We start from the raw sequence: 15553 nt of genomic DNA on the forward strand, positions 1-15553 counted from the left end.
GCTGTCTCTCAGCCCAATGATGGTAGCTGTTAACAGCTGTTAAAATGGAAGACAAACCTCTCAACTGTGTGGAAAAAATGAAAAAAAAAAACACCAAAGGAATAGAAATGAATTGTATGTAGTGTGACTAAATATCACTTTTAAACTCCTTGGTTTCCCCAAATTCCTCAACAGGTACGAGATCCTGACACCAAATGCCATTCCCAAAGGCTTCATGGATGGAAAACAGGCCTGTGAGCGTATGGTACGTATGGGGTTTGCTGGCTAGAACAGTCAAGGCAACCTGGGCTAAAACGAGTCCACCCCCAGAGTGGTTTGAGTGGGTCCCTCATCCTCTTCTGTCCTTCTGGCTCTTTTGTCATTCCAGATCAAGGCTTTGGAGCTGGACCCTAATCTCTACCGCATTGGCCAGAGTAAGATCTTCTTCCGGGCTGGCGTTTTGGCTCACCTAGAAGAGGAACGAGATCTGAAGATTACAGATATCATTGTGTCTTTCCAGGCAGCGGCCAGGGGATACCTAGCTCGCAAGTGAGCACTGAACAGGGGCTGGGTTGAATGATGACCTAGATCTAAAAAGCATGGACAGAATTGATCTAAAATAGACTTCCCTATGTTGATGGATTTGAACTTCCCGAATTTTCAGATTATGATTCTTCTCCCTACTTTGTTACTTGATTATCTTTTAAATAGGAGGCTGAACTAGGAGCATCATAGGTGTGAAGCTGAGGGAGGGGAGGGGAGAAGCTCTAACCATTGGCAATGCCTATTAAGCTGCTATATTTGAAGTTTGAATGATAGTAAGCTGCCTAGAGTTGCCTCTGGTGAGATGGGCGGCATATAAGTTTAATAAATAAATATATACATTTGGTAGCATCTGAAGACCCAGAGTTTCCTGATTCCACAAAGAAGACATGATAGAATTGTTCTCTAAAAGATAACATTTTCTTTTGTAATAGTCCATAATTGATAACTTAATAGATTTAAAGATAGCTCTTCGACTTCACAATTGATCACTTAGTTTGAAGTTACAACAAACCTCCCTAGGGGTAATTACAATCTGGTTCCAAAGTTCTGATGGCCACACCCCCTCGGTCATATGACTACATGTCAGGTGCTCGGCAACCGGCCCACATTTCAGCCATTTGCAGCATCCTATGGTCACATGACCATGTTTTATGATGTTTTTGAAGAAAACCAGCATTTACTTCTGGTTTTCAGCAAAATTGGACCATACTTAACAACGGGAGTGGGGGTGGGAGGGGCTCACTTAACAACCATTACAAAAAAGATCATAAAATAGAGTCTTTATATGGGTGACCCGACTTACAACCGTCACAACTTATAATCATGACAGGCAGTCATGTCAAGATTTACCCGTAGTAGATTCAATTCTCCCTATAACCCAAGGGTCTTCAAACTTGGCAACTTTAAGACTTGTGGACTTCAGCTCCCAGAATTCCTGAGCTAACATGACTGGAGGAGGAATTCTGGGAGTTGAAGTCCACAAGTCTTAAAGCTGTCAAGTTTGAAGACCTCTGCAGTATAACCCATCCCCATTGGCTTTCCTCTCCCCTTTTAAAAAATCTTCAGCCTATATAAAATGTAAATTATATGGACTTTTTCATTTGGTATAGGAGAGGGGCAAGGAGTGTTGTAGTCCCAGCACAGGCACATTTAGCTCCCTAAACATGGCCGTCGGTGTGGTAATCATGGGACTCATGGATGGTCTTCCCCTCACCCCACCCCTTTCATCTCCTAGAGCTTTCATGAAAAAGCAGCAGCAGATGAGCGCTCTCAAAGTTATGCAACGCAACTGTGCAGCCTACCTCAAACTGCGCCATTGGCAGTGGTGGCGCCTGTTTACCAAGGTGAGTCAAGATGGTTAGATCTGCAAAAAGACATCGGTTACTAGACAGGAGACCGTATCATTGCAAGATCAGTTGGTGAAAAGTGGGAAAGCAGACAGGAATGGCTAGATTTCTAAAAAGCGTCTTGAGTGGCGACGGAGGGAGGGAAGATGGCTGGTTATTTCACTTCTAGTAAATTGAAGCAGATTGAACATCTCACAGATTTATAGAGCCACAAGTCATTCCCCCGCCAGATGTAAGCTTCCTCCTTTCACAGATTGTATAGAAGGGAACATCAACACCTATTGTATGTTTTTCCCCCCAGGTGAAGCCTCTGTTGCAGGTGACACGCCAGGATGAGGTGATGCAAGCGAAGGCAGTAGAACTACAGAAAGTCCAAGAGAAGCACACAAAAACCCAACTGGACCTTAAGGAACTAGAAAACAAATACCAACAGGTAAATAGAAATAATTGAGAACCAGGCCTACTTCCCTCCGGCACACGGTTGTTGTCTTCCTACAGTTGGCGCTCTTATCCATTCCTTTGTCGCTTTTCTTCTTGGATCTGTGAGATCGTTCTTCTTATGCCCTTCTCTCCTTCTTTCTCTCAATTTGCTGAGGTGTTCTAAGTTTTTTTTTTTTTTTTGGCTTTGCCAGGAAATTTCTCTCTAGATTCTAGTAGCATTCTGCGTTGGACCTCTGCTTCGTTCTGCTAGTTATTTTAATTATCCCTGATCTTGATTGCTCACTTCTCTTTCTTCTCAATTAGCCCTCATCATTGGAGAGTTATGTTCCATCTTCTCAGCCTCCCTCTGTCCCAGGGCCTGTACTTCAAAGTCTCTCTTTCCAGCATCTAGGTGTACTTTTTTCTTATTATATCTACAAAATGATTTTAGGATAGATTTGGGATGATAATATGAACTGTTATAAAATAAACTAAGTAAATTATGACTATCCTGTAAAACATGAATGAATAAAAGTATAGTCAAATGATTGATTAATAATGATACTAAGGTATTTAATTTTTGATTTGACAATATGAGATCATATGCGATGTAATTGTAATCGAAGACTACGAAATGGAAGCACAAAACAATTTGTAAACCAACCGGCACACTGTATGTATACCTATGGAAGATAGTTTGATGTTTTTATGTTTTGTTTGTTTATGTTTGTTTTTAAAAACCAATAAAATTTTTAAAAAAAGAAAGAAAGGGCTCTCTACGATGGTGGCAGCATACTAGCTTGATTTTCCATGCACCATTTCCAGTTTACCTGTAGCCCTTGACTTATGTCCACAACGGAGCCTGCCTATCATGTTGTAAGTCATGATAGGGGTAAAAACATGACCAACCTTATTTTACAACCTTTTTTTGTGAAGGTTCTTAATCGAACCAGTAGTTTCGTACAGGGGTAGTCTCACAAAAAACTGAAAGTAAGTACCAGTTTTGGCAAACTGTTATAAAACATGATCACGTGACTGCAGGACACTGTAAACCGCTGTAAAGGTGGCGGTGATGACGAGCAACTGAAGTTTGGTTACATGACTATGTGGGAGGCAACCATTGCAACTTCGAATTCAGATATCTTAAGTAGCTCCGAGGTGGGTCTTCACAAGTTCAAATTGTTGCTAAGTAACCGGTCATAAGTCGAGGGAAACCTGTAAAAGAACCTCAGGAAGTGAGGTGGAGGAAGAACTTCACCCAAGATGCTTACATCACAGAGCAGCTTCATCCATCGTGGTGCTCTGAAGTAGCGCTTTCATGAACCTTATGCTTGGTTCTCTTGATCCTATTTATATATCCTATTTATTTATACAGAGGAATTATTGACTCTGTCATCTGCACCTCTATAACTGTTTGGTTTGGCTCTGCAACCAAACAAGACAGACACAGACTTCAACATATACCGTTATTAGAACTGCAGGAAAAAAACCAATTTCTACCAACCTGCCTTCCATCGAGGACCTGTATACTGTACGACTCAAAAAGAGGGCTGTAAAAATATCTACAGAGCCCTCACATCCTGGACATAAATTGTTTCAACTTCTACCCTCAAAACGACACTATAGGGCACTGCACACCAGAACAACTAGACATAAGGACAGTTTTTTCCCCAAATGCCATTACACTGCTAAACCACTAATTCCCACAACACTGTCAAACTACTTACTAAGACCGTATTACTATTATTTTTCTCATCCTTCCTAGTACCTACCTATTCCTAGTACCTATACTTATGACTATAACCTTGTTGCTTGTATCTTTACAATTTATAATTTTTATTTAGTTTCCTAGTATGATTGGACTGCTTATTGAGTAACCTATCACTATCACTAAGTGTTGTATCTTATGATTCTTGATGAATTTATTTATTTTTATATACTGTGAGAGCATATGCACCAAAGACAAATTCCTTGTGTGTCCAATCACACTTGGCCAATAAAGAATTCTATTCTGTTCCATTTTTGTGGGCAGCTCTCAGAGGAGAAGGCCATTCTGGCTGAGCAGCTGCAAGCTGAGACAGAGCTGTTTGCTGAAGCTGAGGAGATGCGGGCCCGGCTGGCAGCTCGGAAGCAAGAACTGGAGGACATCCTGCATGAGTTGGAATCACGGGTGGAAGAGGAGGAGGAGCGATGCCAGCAGCTACAGGGAGACAAGAAGAAGATGCAACAGCATGTTCAGGTATGGAAACCATGTTGGCTAAAAAGAGGTGATCCTACCCTAAGGCAAAAAAAAATACTGGAAGAAAATAAGGAAATAAGTTACAAGAAATTACTGGTCTCCAAATAGAACTTAGGCTGAAATGTTTCTTTTAGGGATAATCAGAGAGGTATTTAAGAAAGAAATTAAACATATCATAATACATGTACTAACAGCAGCAAGAATAACCTGTACACAAACTAGGTAGCATCCCCACAGATAGTATGATAATAAAGAAAATAATGGATTGCGCAGAAATGATCAAACTCACACTAGAATTCCAAGATAGAGAAGACATGGAATACTATACAGTCTGGGAAAAATAGTGCAATTGGTTAGACTGCAGGAATAAAAAAATAATGTAAATATGTATATATTGATTTAATTGGAAAAGTTGATGTCACATCACTGTGAAGATTGTATATGTGTTGTTGTTATATGTGTTGTTTTTTAATTGTGAAAAAGTTTAATGAAAATCATTATAAAAAAAGAGGTGGTCATAGAAGATGCTAGTCCTGTCTGATTTTATAAGTTTTATTCAGAAGTCAATCTTCCAGTGGCAAAACAATCAGCACATACAACCATAATCTTATATAGATTATTCATTACATAGCATAGGGATTTTTTTTCATGCTGGCATTGGGCATTTGAAACTTTCTTTCTAGAAAGTTTTGTTATATGCCAGGGCCTTTTCTGAGAAGGTGATGAAAAGTATTTGTTTAGATAAGCTTTGTGGGATATAAATGCCATTTTCTTCCAAAGCACATGATGAAGTTCATAGCTTATCTGCTATATCTTCACAAGCGATGTGAGGTTAGACAAAGAATCTGTTTCATAGTTACCCATTGAATTTAGGAGTAAGCAAGATTTTAAACCAGATCTTGTCCTTATACTCTAACACAGCTTGCCCCAGCTTGATGCTTTGCAAATGTATATTGTATTAAACTCCAACAGTCCTCAGCTAATATGACCAATAACCATGTTGGCCAGAGGATTTTAAAAACGTTAATCAAACACATTTGGAGGGCGCCCATTGACAAGAGGCAGTAACACCACGTTTTTCTAGCTCTCCAATGGAATAAATACCCCCACGAGTTTAGAAAGTTCTACTAAGCTTGCTGTTTATCTAGAAAAACCCAGTACTAGATTCAGAAGTGTCGCCATCCCTTTGACACATTGGGTATCTCTTGGCTTCTTTAGGACCTTGAAGAGCAGCTGGAGGAAGAAGAGGCTGCCCGACAAAAGCTGCAATTGGAGAAGGTCAGCACAGAAGCCAAGCTGAAAAAGATGGAAGAAGATCTGCTGGTGCTCGAAGACCAAAATTCAAAGTTGCTTAAGGTGAGTGTGGAGATTCCATTTTGCCATGAAGGGAAATAAATATGTGCCGGAGTGTACTTTCTATTATGTGGGCTCTCTTCATAAATATGAGATCTATCTTTGGTCATCCAAACTATGTGTGCTAGAAAAGGAAGGTGATTTACCGGTATTGTTTGTTTGTTTATTTATTTCTATTTTATTTTGCTTCTGCTTTCACTCCTAGAAGAGCAATTTATAAGAGAAGGTGGAAAAAATCTTAATGAAAACCACAACAGACATTAAAAAAATAAATTCATGATTTTTTACAAAGTAAGAAAAACAAAATAAATCAATGACAATATTAATATTAAGCCTGGTCCTAGAGTAATTCTTAACATCTAAATGCCTAAACCATAAATAAAAGAAGGTCTCCTTTGGTTGAGCTCAGCTCCTGATGACTTCATGGACACATCTGTGTCGTTTCCTTGGCAACATGCAGAGATGGTTTGCCATGAGCACCTTGTGGGATTCTTTTTTAAAACTTCCCAAGCTGGCCTGTATCTTTGGAATTTCTTGAGGGTCTGTCATTCCAAATGCTAACAAGGAGTATTCCTATTTGACTTTCCTAGGTCAGAAAGAGTTGGTTAGTTAATGCTACCTAGCTGCGTGTTTGAAGAAACAGGTTATTTTCAATTGCTTTATGAGAAAAGATCATCTCTTGAACATCTCTCTGGGAGTAGATTCCACAACAGGAGTACTATCATGAAAAGGTCTCGCTCCAGGCCATTGTGCTATGAACCAGACTACCGGTGGGACCACAGACATGGTTTCCAAGCTGATCTGAAATCAGGAGTGGGACGTTATTGGAGGGAGCAGACTTTAAAGTGCCTGAACCTTAAGCCATCACAGCTAGTGCAGAATGGTATGCCCTGGAGACAACAAGTTCCTTAACTCTTGTGCACTTTCAAACATGATAGACTACAATTGTCATAATTGCTAGATATGATAGCCAGTGGGTAAACCTTCTGTATAGTTGTTGAAGGCCCTGCAAGGGAGATGAAAGCTGCATTCAGGAAGCTGGAGACCAATAAACAGCCTGGACATTGACCAATAGGATGCATGATAACTGCCCAGATTTAGTTTTCCAGGTGCCCAACCTCATATATTCTCTTCTCTTTCTGATTATTGCCTCCACTAGGAGAGGAAGCTGACAGAGGAACGCCTATCTGAGTTCTCTTCTCACATGGCAGAAGAGGAAGAGAAGGTGAAGAGCCTGAGCAAACTGCGCAATAAATATGAAGCTGTCATCGCCGACATGGAAGGTATGCCAGATCATATTTAGTATGGATCTTTGGTCTGGCAAAGTAGACATTGCCTATTCCCCATCCCTTGGCATCTAAGCCACATCTCATGACTTGCATGTAAAGTATTCCTAGTTTAGTTCTAGACTATAGCATCTATGGTAGGCAGATAAAGAATAGGATCCTAGAGGGGCCATTTCCCATTGAGATAGAGCAATTCTGGGCCCAGGCAGACAAGTGTTTTGGTCTATTTAATGTTCCTAGGCAGGTGATTCTGAGCCAAAATACAGCGAGTCCTTTGTCCGATTTTTCCCATTTCTCTTTCCTCCCATCCTTCCAGATCGGCTCAAGAAGGAAGAAAAAGGCCGCCAGGAGCTGGAGAAGCTGAAACGGAAGCTGGATGGGGAGGCAGGCGACCTGCAAGAGCAGGTGGTAGAGCTGCAGCAGCAACTGGAGGAGCTCCGCCAAGCATTGGCAAAGAAAGAGGCTGAGCTGCAGGCAGCTTTAGCCAGGCAAGCATTTTCTTTCTTTCTCCTGGAGGAAATGTCACACTGTGAAGCAACCCAGCAACCCAACCATTTCCCAATCTTAGTCATTTTTAAATTGTATGGACTTCAATTATAAGAATTCCCCAGCTGTGCTGTCCTGCTCACACACACACACATATAACTGTAGTTTAAATGGTTTTATTAATATTCCCAGCAATTCCCTTCACCAAAACCCCAGAACTGTCCCAATTAAGTCCAGCTACAAGCAGACCAATGCTAGTTGGTCACAGAGCAATGGCCAATGAGTCCAAAAGGCAGTTGAAAGTTTCCCAGGCAAAATAAACCCACCAGGCAAAATTAAATCCACAATACAAGAGGGTTCACAAGAAAAGTCCAGAGTTCACAAGGCATAGTGTCAGTCCAAAGCAAGGCAAGAATCGCAGTGACCAGAAAAAACACAGCTAGGAAATGAATATGTTGTTCCCAGCATCGCTTCCATCTCTCTGCTGTGCTAAGTAGCCAGTTTCTGATGCAGCCCATCAAGAAGGGCAAGGCTTTCTCCTCACGAGTAATCTGGCTGACTTTCTCTGAAGAAACTCAGAAAGTAATATTCAAGGAAGCTATGCCTCAATAAATTCTTTATAAATTATAAATTCTTTATAAATTCTTTTGAAGTTTCCAAGATATGATATTCACACCAGGACTAGCATTAAAGATACATGAAATCTCTGTAGGTCTTGTTTTCTTCGATCTTGCCTTCTCTGTTCCTGCCTTTTTCTCTCCCCTGCTGGTCCTTGGATCAGGTGCAGAAGGCAGTTCCTCTTCCTCATTACTGCCTGGCTGCAGTTGCATTCTTTCTCCAACCTAAAGCCTCAGGGGCTGTCTTGCTGCAGCTGTACATCAGCCTTTGTGCAGCATACCATACCGTGTGGAAGAAGGCTCTGCTTTTCAAACTGAGTCACATCATCCCCTGTAAAATCCTCTATCGCCTAATAAACAACATGCACAGCGATGGATCCTTGCAGATCATTAGGGGGGAAAACTCTGAACAGGATCCGTACCCAACATGGTGCCTGCCAGGACTCATTGTTTAAGTGAGGTCTTGACTCTACCCCTCAGTGTGACTGTGGTGCTCCTCGACAAAATATCCATCACGTTGTGTCCGAATGTCCATCAAGAGCTTACACCAGGTCAATGTCTGATTTTTTCATCATAGACCACTCTGTCCTTGAAGGGCTGGGTGGACTGAACATTAACATATTATAAGTTCATGTATTTGCCATACGTTAGATGAATAAATAAATGTGTGTCAACCAAATCCCTCTCAGATGGCTGCTTGGAGCCATTGACCAACTTCCCTCCAGACCTTCCTGGAACTGATTCATCCTCCTCCGAGATGACATCTAAAGAGGTAGCTGGGGAAGTCATCACACCAACCAGCTTTGCTGGGAATTGAAGTCTGCACATCTTAAAATGTCCAAAGTTGGGAAACAGTACCCCACAAGGACCTCTTTTTTTTTCTATATGAAATGTGTGACATGCTGATAACACATTTAATGTGCTTTGTGTAGCTTCTGTTGATATGAAATCAGTGCAGGGCTTTCTTCAAGTCACACTATAAATATCTAGAAGGCACATCTCAAGTCTAAGGACCAAAATAGATGCAACAACATTCAAGCCATTTGGAATATATGTGAATGGCTTTTGAAGAAGCAATTGGGAAGGGAGATGGAGTGGAGAAAGGGAAGGAAGGGGAACCCCATCCAGATTCCCCTCTAAATCTGTATACTTCCAAAAGAGAAACTCATTCAATTGTAGTGAATATATTGAGAATATTTTTTTTTCTGTGCTGCCAGAAGAGATTGTGTGATTATGTGAATTCTCAGAATAACCATCAACAGAACTTTGTTGATAGCAATAATATAGTATATTATATACAGTAATAATATACTAATAATATGCAACATGGTATTACAGAAAATAGAGTACATTTATAGCAAACAACTATATAAGTTGCCTTTATTTCTTTTTATAGCAGTGGGTACTAAGGAGTAACAAATGGCAGCTATTATAAATTATTATTATTATTAGATTTTATGCTCCCTTTTTATATGAACTTCAAGGCGATAGATATTTTATAATATTTTTCCCTCCCATTTTCCCCAAAATGGGAAAATTTCCCTCCCATTTTCCCCAAAATGGGAAAATGAATACCCAGTGAAGTAGACTGGGCTGAGAGGGAGTACCTGGCCAGCTGGCTCTCATGTCTATGGTGGGACTAGGATTCTCAGTCTCCTGGTTTCTGGGCCAGTACCATAACCATTACACCAAACTGACTCTTTTATTCATTCTTCTCCGTGCAATTCTGATCTAGTTCAAATGCCATTGTATCTTCAATTCACCTTTTTAAAAAGCCAGTTGTGCAACAACCAACTATATACCGTAAAAGGCATCTCCTGCTTTTTATTTAATCAATTATGGGCCTGCTAATGTGTCTATTTGAGAATCTTCCTGCATTCTCCTTATTGGTAGCTCCTGGAGCTCTGGGCCAATGCAGAAGGGAACAGCATGATATCAAGATTATGAAAGTGAATTAATTAAACCAAGAGTCTGAAGATTTCCACATAGGAAATTGAGGGAGAGGAGAAAACTAAAAAATTCCAAGCTGAACCTTGTCTCAGATAGATAGATAGATAGATAGATAGATAGATAGACAGACAGACAGACAGACAGACAGACAGACAGACAGACAGACAGACAGACAGACAGACATACATATATTCTCTTAAGTTTTCGCGGGTACTTACATGTATGGTATTCAGCTTTGTTCGGGTATTTTCCCACGTCATTGTAGTTGTGCTTTTAAAGTTGTAGCAACGTTTCGGCAGAATCTCATCTGCCATCATCAGTGCATTTTACCCGGAGCCAAACTGCACTAAAGGCCTCCAATAAAGTAACACAATGCTGCCAGCCAATCAAGATACAAAAAGAGCCAAAAAAAAACCAGACAGAAGATATCAGAAACACCAATCAAGCAGAACACAGCAAACTCCAAGACCAATAAACACAGACCAAGACTCTCAACCAATCAGGATGAAGAAAAAACCATTCTAGCACAGCAATAGGCTGCCCCAAATTTAAAACTGAAACAACTGTGGGGGCCTGACTCACAGACGGACACAATACAGAAGCCTGATGATGGCAGATGAGATTCTGCCGAAACGTTGCTACAACTTTAAAAGCACAACTACAATGACGTGGGAAAATACCCGAACAAAGCTGAATACCCCATATATATATATATGTATGTATGTATGTGTGTGTGTGTGTATGTGTATGTGTATATGTATATGTATATATGTATGTATAAATAAATAAATAAATAAAAACGGTGTTTTTTAAAACTTGGCAACTTTAAGATCTGTGGATTTTAACTTCCAGAATGCCAGCTGGGGAATTCTAAGAGCTGAAGTCCACACATCCTAAACTTGCCAAGTTTGAAAAACATTGATCTAAGCAATTGTGAGAGGTTGTGGGAGGCTGAGAATGTGCCAAAAGGGAAATTAGTAACAAGCAATTAAAAGGCAGGAGTTTATTGATAGTTTATCTTATAAATGGCAACTTGGGAAGAAACTCAGAAAGTAATATTCAAGGAACCTATGCCTCAATAAATTCTTTATAAATTGTAAATTCTGTATAAATTCTTTTGAAGTTTCCAATATTTGATATTCACACCAGGACTAGCATTAAAGATACATGAAATTTCTGTAGGTCTTGTTTGCTTTGATCTTGCCAAGCTATGCAGTATTTGATAGTTACAATACCCTTTTTCTCTTTCTTCCTAGCTGTGGTAAGCTTTCTTCTTACCCTCTACAAAGCCCACAGGGGCTCATATAGAGGCTCCAATACTTTGAATGTTCCCTTTTCTGATATGGGAAATGGTGACAAAAAGAAAAGTGACTTATTTTTACCAAATCGTCTAGGCATTTCACAATAATCACAGAACATGTTGATAGAATAAACAAAATTTCTGAAGATAAATTTCACATAGGTTAGAAGGAGGACTTAATGTTGCCAAAGATTGGAATTATTTTTCAACTTTGGCAACTTGTGTGGACTTCAACTCCCAGAATTCCCCAGCCAGCCACCTGACTGGGGAATTCTGGGAGTTGAAGTCTACATGTTCTAAAGTTACCAGGATGAGAAACACTGCTCTGGATTTAAAAACAAGGAAAGAAAGCTGTCAATTATCAGAGATATAGAAAATTATGAAATGTATTGCCTGAACTCTAGGACTGAACACTTGTAAGAAACCTACCCTCCAATCCTTAAGTGATGTCATGACTTCTCCCGAGAATCTTAGAAACTTCTGGTGGTTTGACTATGTGGGGGATGCGGTCTTTGGGCGGTGCTGTCCTCCCTGGGACCTTGGTGCTACTAATCCCACTAAGTCCTTGGGTGCCCTCTGACCATTCTTACCCACCATGCAGAGTGGAGGAAGAATCATCCCAGAAGAATGCTGTGCTCAAGTCCCTGCGTGAACTCCAAGCACAAATATCAGAACTGCAGGAGGACCTGGAGTCAGAGAAGATGGCCCGTGCCAAAGCTGAGAAACAACGACGTGATCTGGGGGAGGAACTGGAAGCTCTAAAGACAGAACTGGAGGACACCCTGGATTCCACGGCCGCGCAGCAGGAGCTACGGTAAAAGAGGGGCAGGGCCAGAGGGGTCTACCTCACTCACAGGCAGCTGCGGCACCTGGATGCAGAAAATGACCTCTTTCGTCACCAATAGGTCCACCAATGCTACAGAAGCAGGTGATCTCCCCTTGCTAATCTATCTGTTCTCTTCCTCTCTCAGGTCGAAACGAGAGCTAGAGGTGACAGAGCTCAAGAAGACCATTGAGGATGAGATCAAGGCACACGAAGCACAGGTGGTAGACATGCGCCAGCGCCACACCAGTGCCCTGGAGGAGCTGTCAGAGCAGCTGGAGCAGTCACGACGGGTAAGTGGCCGGAAGTGGAGCCTGCTAGGTGTCCTGGAATGAAGTTTGAAAGGGAGATCTGAGGACTTGATGGGTTTATGACTGTAACTTCGTTGCTTGTATCCTTTTTATTGACTCTTTCCTAGTAGGATTTGATTGCTTATTGTACCCTATGACTAGTACCTGATGATTCTTGACTTGATAAATGTATCTTTTCTTTTATGTACACTGAGAGCATTTGCACCAAGACAAATTCCTTGTGTGTCCAATCACACTTGGCCAATAAAGAATTCTATTCTATTAGCTTTGGTAGTTCTTATAGTACAAACTTGTGTACTCTATTTACTGCCTAGATGTAGAGCTGTAGTAATTTTGTACAGTTAGTCCTCTACCTACGAACACAATTGAACCCAAAATTTCTGTTTCTAAGCAAGACACTTGTAAAGTGAGTTTTGCCCCATTTTATAAACTTTCCTGCCACAGTTGTTAAATGAATTACTGCAGTTGTGAAGTTAGTAATGAACAGTTGTTAAGTGAATCGGGCCTCCCTATTGACTTCGATTGTCAGATGGTTGTCAAGGTGATCACATGATCTACTGCCATCCTAAATGCATGCCAGGTGTCAAGCATCCAAATTTCGATCCCTTGACCATGGGGATGCTGCAGTGGTTGTAGGTGTCATAAGTCACTTTTTTCAGTGCCGTTATAACTTTGAACGGTCACTAAACGAATCGTTGTGAGTCAAGGACTACTTGTAAAGTATGGAAATGCAGTTTGAAACTTACTCAGAATCGAGTATGTGTCGTTTAGAAAATCAGAGCCAGTATAAATTGTAGTGCCAGAGAGCAGGAGAGGAGAGGAGAGAAATGAATCACAGCTTACTTCTGTTATCACTCTAGTTCAAAACTACCCTGGAGAAAGCAAAGCAAACCTTGGAAGGGGAAAACGTAGAGATGCAGAAGGAAGTGAAGATCCTTCAAGGAGCCAGACTGGAATCTGAGCAGCGACGCAAGAAGCTAGAGAGCCAAGTCCAGGAACTGCAACTCCGGGCAGCTGAAAGTGAGAGAGTCAAATCTGAACTCACTGACAGGCTGGTAAAGCTGCAGGTGCGTAAGGCCACACATGAGCGAGTCTGCCTTTTGGGGGAGAAATTATTTTATATTTTACAACAATTCCATTTCATTTCAACCGTGCATCGATACATGGGTACATATATCTTGTGCTTACAGTTATATTCAATACATTTCTTATTCATGTAACAAGAATCACATTTTCTTATATCTATTATTTAATATATCTATTTTTAACAATCTTAATTTATTGCTTTATATATTCATCTAGTCCATTTTAATTTATTTTATTTTTCCAATCATTGATAAAATAAATTCCATACCATATAATATCCCGTTTCTTCCTTTTCTTTGATTACCAGTGTTAACCTATTCATTTCTGCACATTCAAATATTTTACTCAATTACAAAAAACTGAATTTTGAATGGCTGTGTTCTGCTCCAAAGTATTTATACCCACTAAGCACTTCCTAGATCCTTGGACCTTTGAATCAATCTCCAGCCTGACCATTTCAGCTGACAGTTAAAGAAACTGAATCCGGACATGGAGGGCACCAGGTTGCAGAAGGTTGCCATGGGAATCATCTTCCTAGGTTTATTTAAGGCTCTTTATATGTCCCTAAATGTTCTCATGTGCCTTGCTGATTTTCTGCCATGCAGCCCACAGAATTCTATGTTTAGGCTTTCATTATGCAAGAATGTTTTTCTTTGCATAATTTTGCTTAAGATGATCAAGGAAATGCTGATTATCTGATCGATGTTTAAGGAGAGACATTTGAGGATTAGCACAGAATTGATGAGAGCAATCGGACCAAGTAGAGAGCAAGTGAGTGGCAGACAGTGGGGGAGGGGAAAGGGGTTCCCAGGGAGCATCCCTGACGTGGCCCTGACTGAAAGCTATGAAACCATGGCCACTGTTTTCTCTGCTGTCGAGCCTTCAGCCATCGTGGTTAGTTTGATTTTTTCAGGCTTTTCTGCAGTATCATGGGAACTAGAAATGTTCATGCTTCAGACCCAAGTTTCTCAAAATGTCATCTTCTCAGCCAGATACCATGTCCTTGTATGTTCGTTGAATGAATGTTATATGAAGCTCTGCCTTTATCCTTAGCTTTTCATTTGTGAAAATTTGATGATGTTCTTTAATGCATTTTCATTTTTTCCATTGGTTTTTTTTTTTTTTTCCCTTATCTGCCTGGGATTTTTATCTCATGGAATCAGAATGAGCTTGATGGAGTCTCCGGTACCTTGGGAAGTGCAGAATCCAAGACAATAAAACTTGCCAAGGATCTGGCTAGTGTTGAATCCCATCTGCAGGATACTCAGGTATATAGGAAGGGCGGGAGTAAAAGAAACTCAGCAGCTGGTGGAAAACGTTTGTTTAAGAATCAGGGATGTAAACATAAACATACCCTGATTCTTGGTGAATTTTCAAAGGGGTCCTGGAAGCTTAGAAGGAGAGTGGAGGAGGAAAATATCAACGGGGACTTAAATTTATAGCAGATACCTGTTTGTGCAGTTATGAGCACATTGAAATTTACCCATTGGCATAGCTACTCCAGGAGTTGCATTGACTGTCAATGAGCTTCCAGATATAACTCAAGCTGCTGCTGGTCACTTGTATGGCCATTCATGTCCCAGGACCTAGAGACATAGAAGATGTCTCTTGGGATTGAATCTGCCCACCCAGTGAGATTGGAAAGAGAGAGATTGCTGAGGGTCTCTTTTTGGGGGGCAATGCTCTCTCTCTACAAGCATTTTTGGGGTGAACCTTCCGAAGAGATCCAGTTCTTTTTTTGATTTCTGAAGGGCCATAAAAGTCTGACTGATAAGGAGATCATTTTCTGAGGTTCGATCTCTTCCCACAGG

The 15553-nt window shown here is 40.7% G+C and overlaps 1 pseudogene across 1 annotated transcript in view; it reads left to right on the forward strand.

Annotated features, from left to right (window-relative positions):
* Positions 1-15553, forward strand: part of LOC113421794 (myosin-10-like) — a 74724-nt pseudogene that overhangs the window by 38729 nt on the left and 20442 nt on the right. The window contains exons 19-30 of the transcript XR_015745691.1: positions 175-244; positions 368-528; positions 1760-1868; positions 2173-2304; positions 4324-4530; positions 5749-5886; positions 7043-7166; positions 7486-7657; positions 12124-12336; positions 12494-12638; positions 13517-13723; positions 14906-15010. The product of XR_015745691.1 is annotated as a myosin-10-like (transcript). The remainder of the gene's footprint in view (positions 1-174; positions 245-367; positions 529-1759; positions 1869-2172; positions 2305-4323; positions 4531-5748; positions 5887-7042; positions 7167-7485; positions 7658-12123; positions 12337-12493; positions 12639-13516; positions 13724-14905; positions 15011-15553) is intronic.

The sequence above is a fragment of the Notechis scutatus genome, chromosome Z, assembly GCF_049901735.1.
Source record: "Notechis scutatus isolate UNSWTSFEM ecotype Mainland chromosome Z, rNotScu1.2, whole genome shotgun sequence".
Lineage (NCBI taxonomy): Eukaryota > Metazoa > Chordata > Lepidosauria > Squamata > Elapidae > Notechis > Notechis scutatus.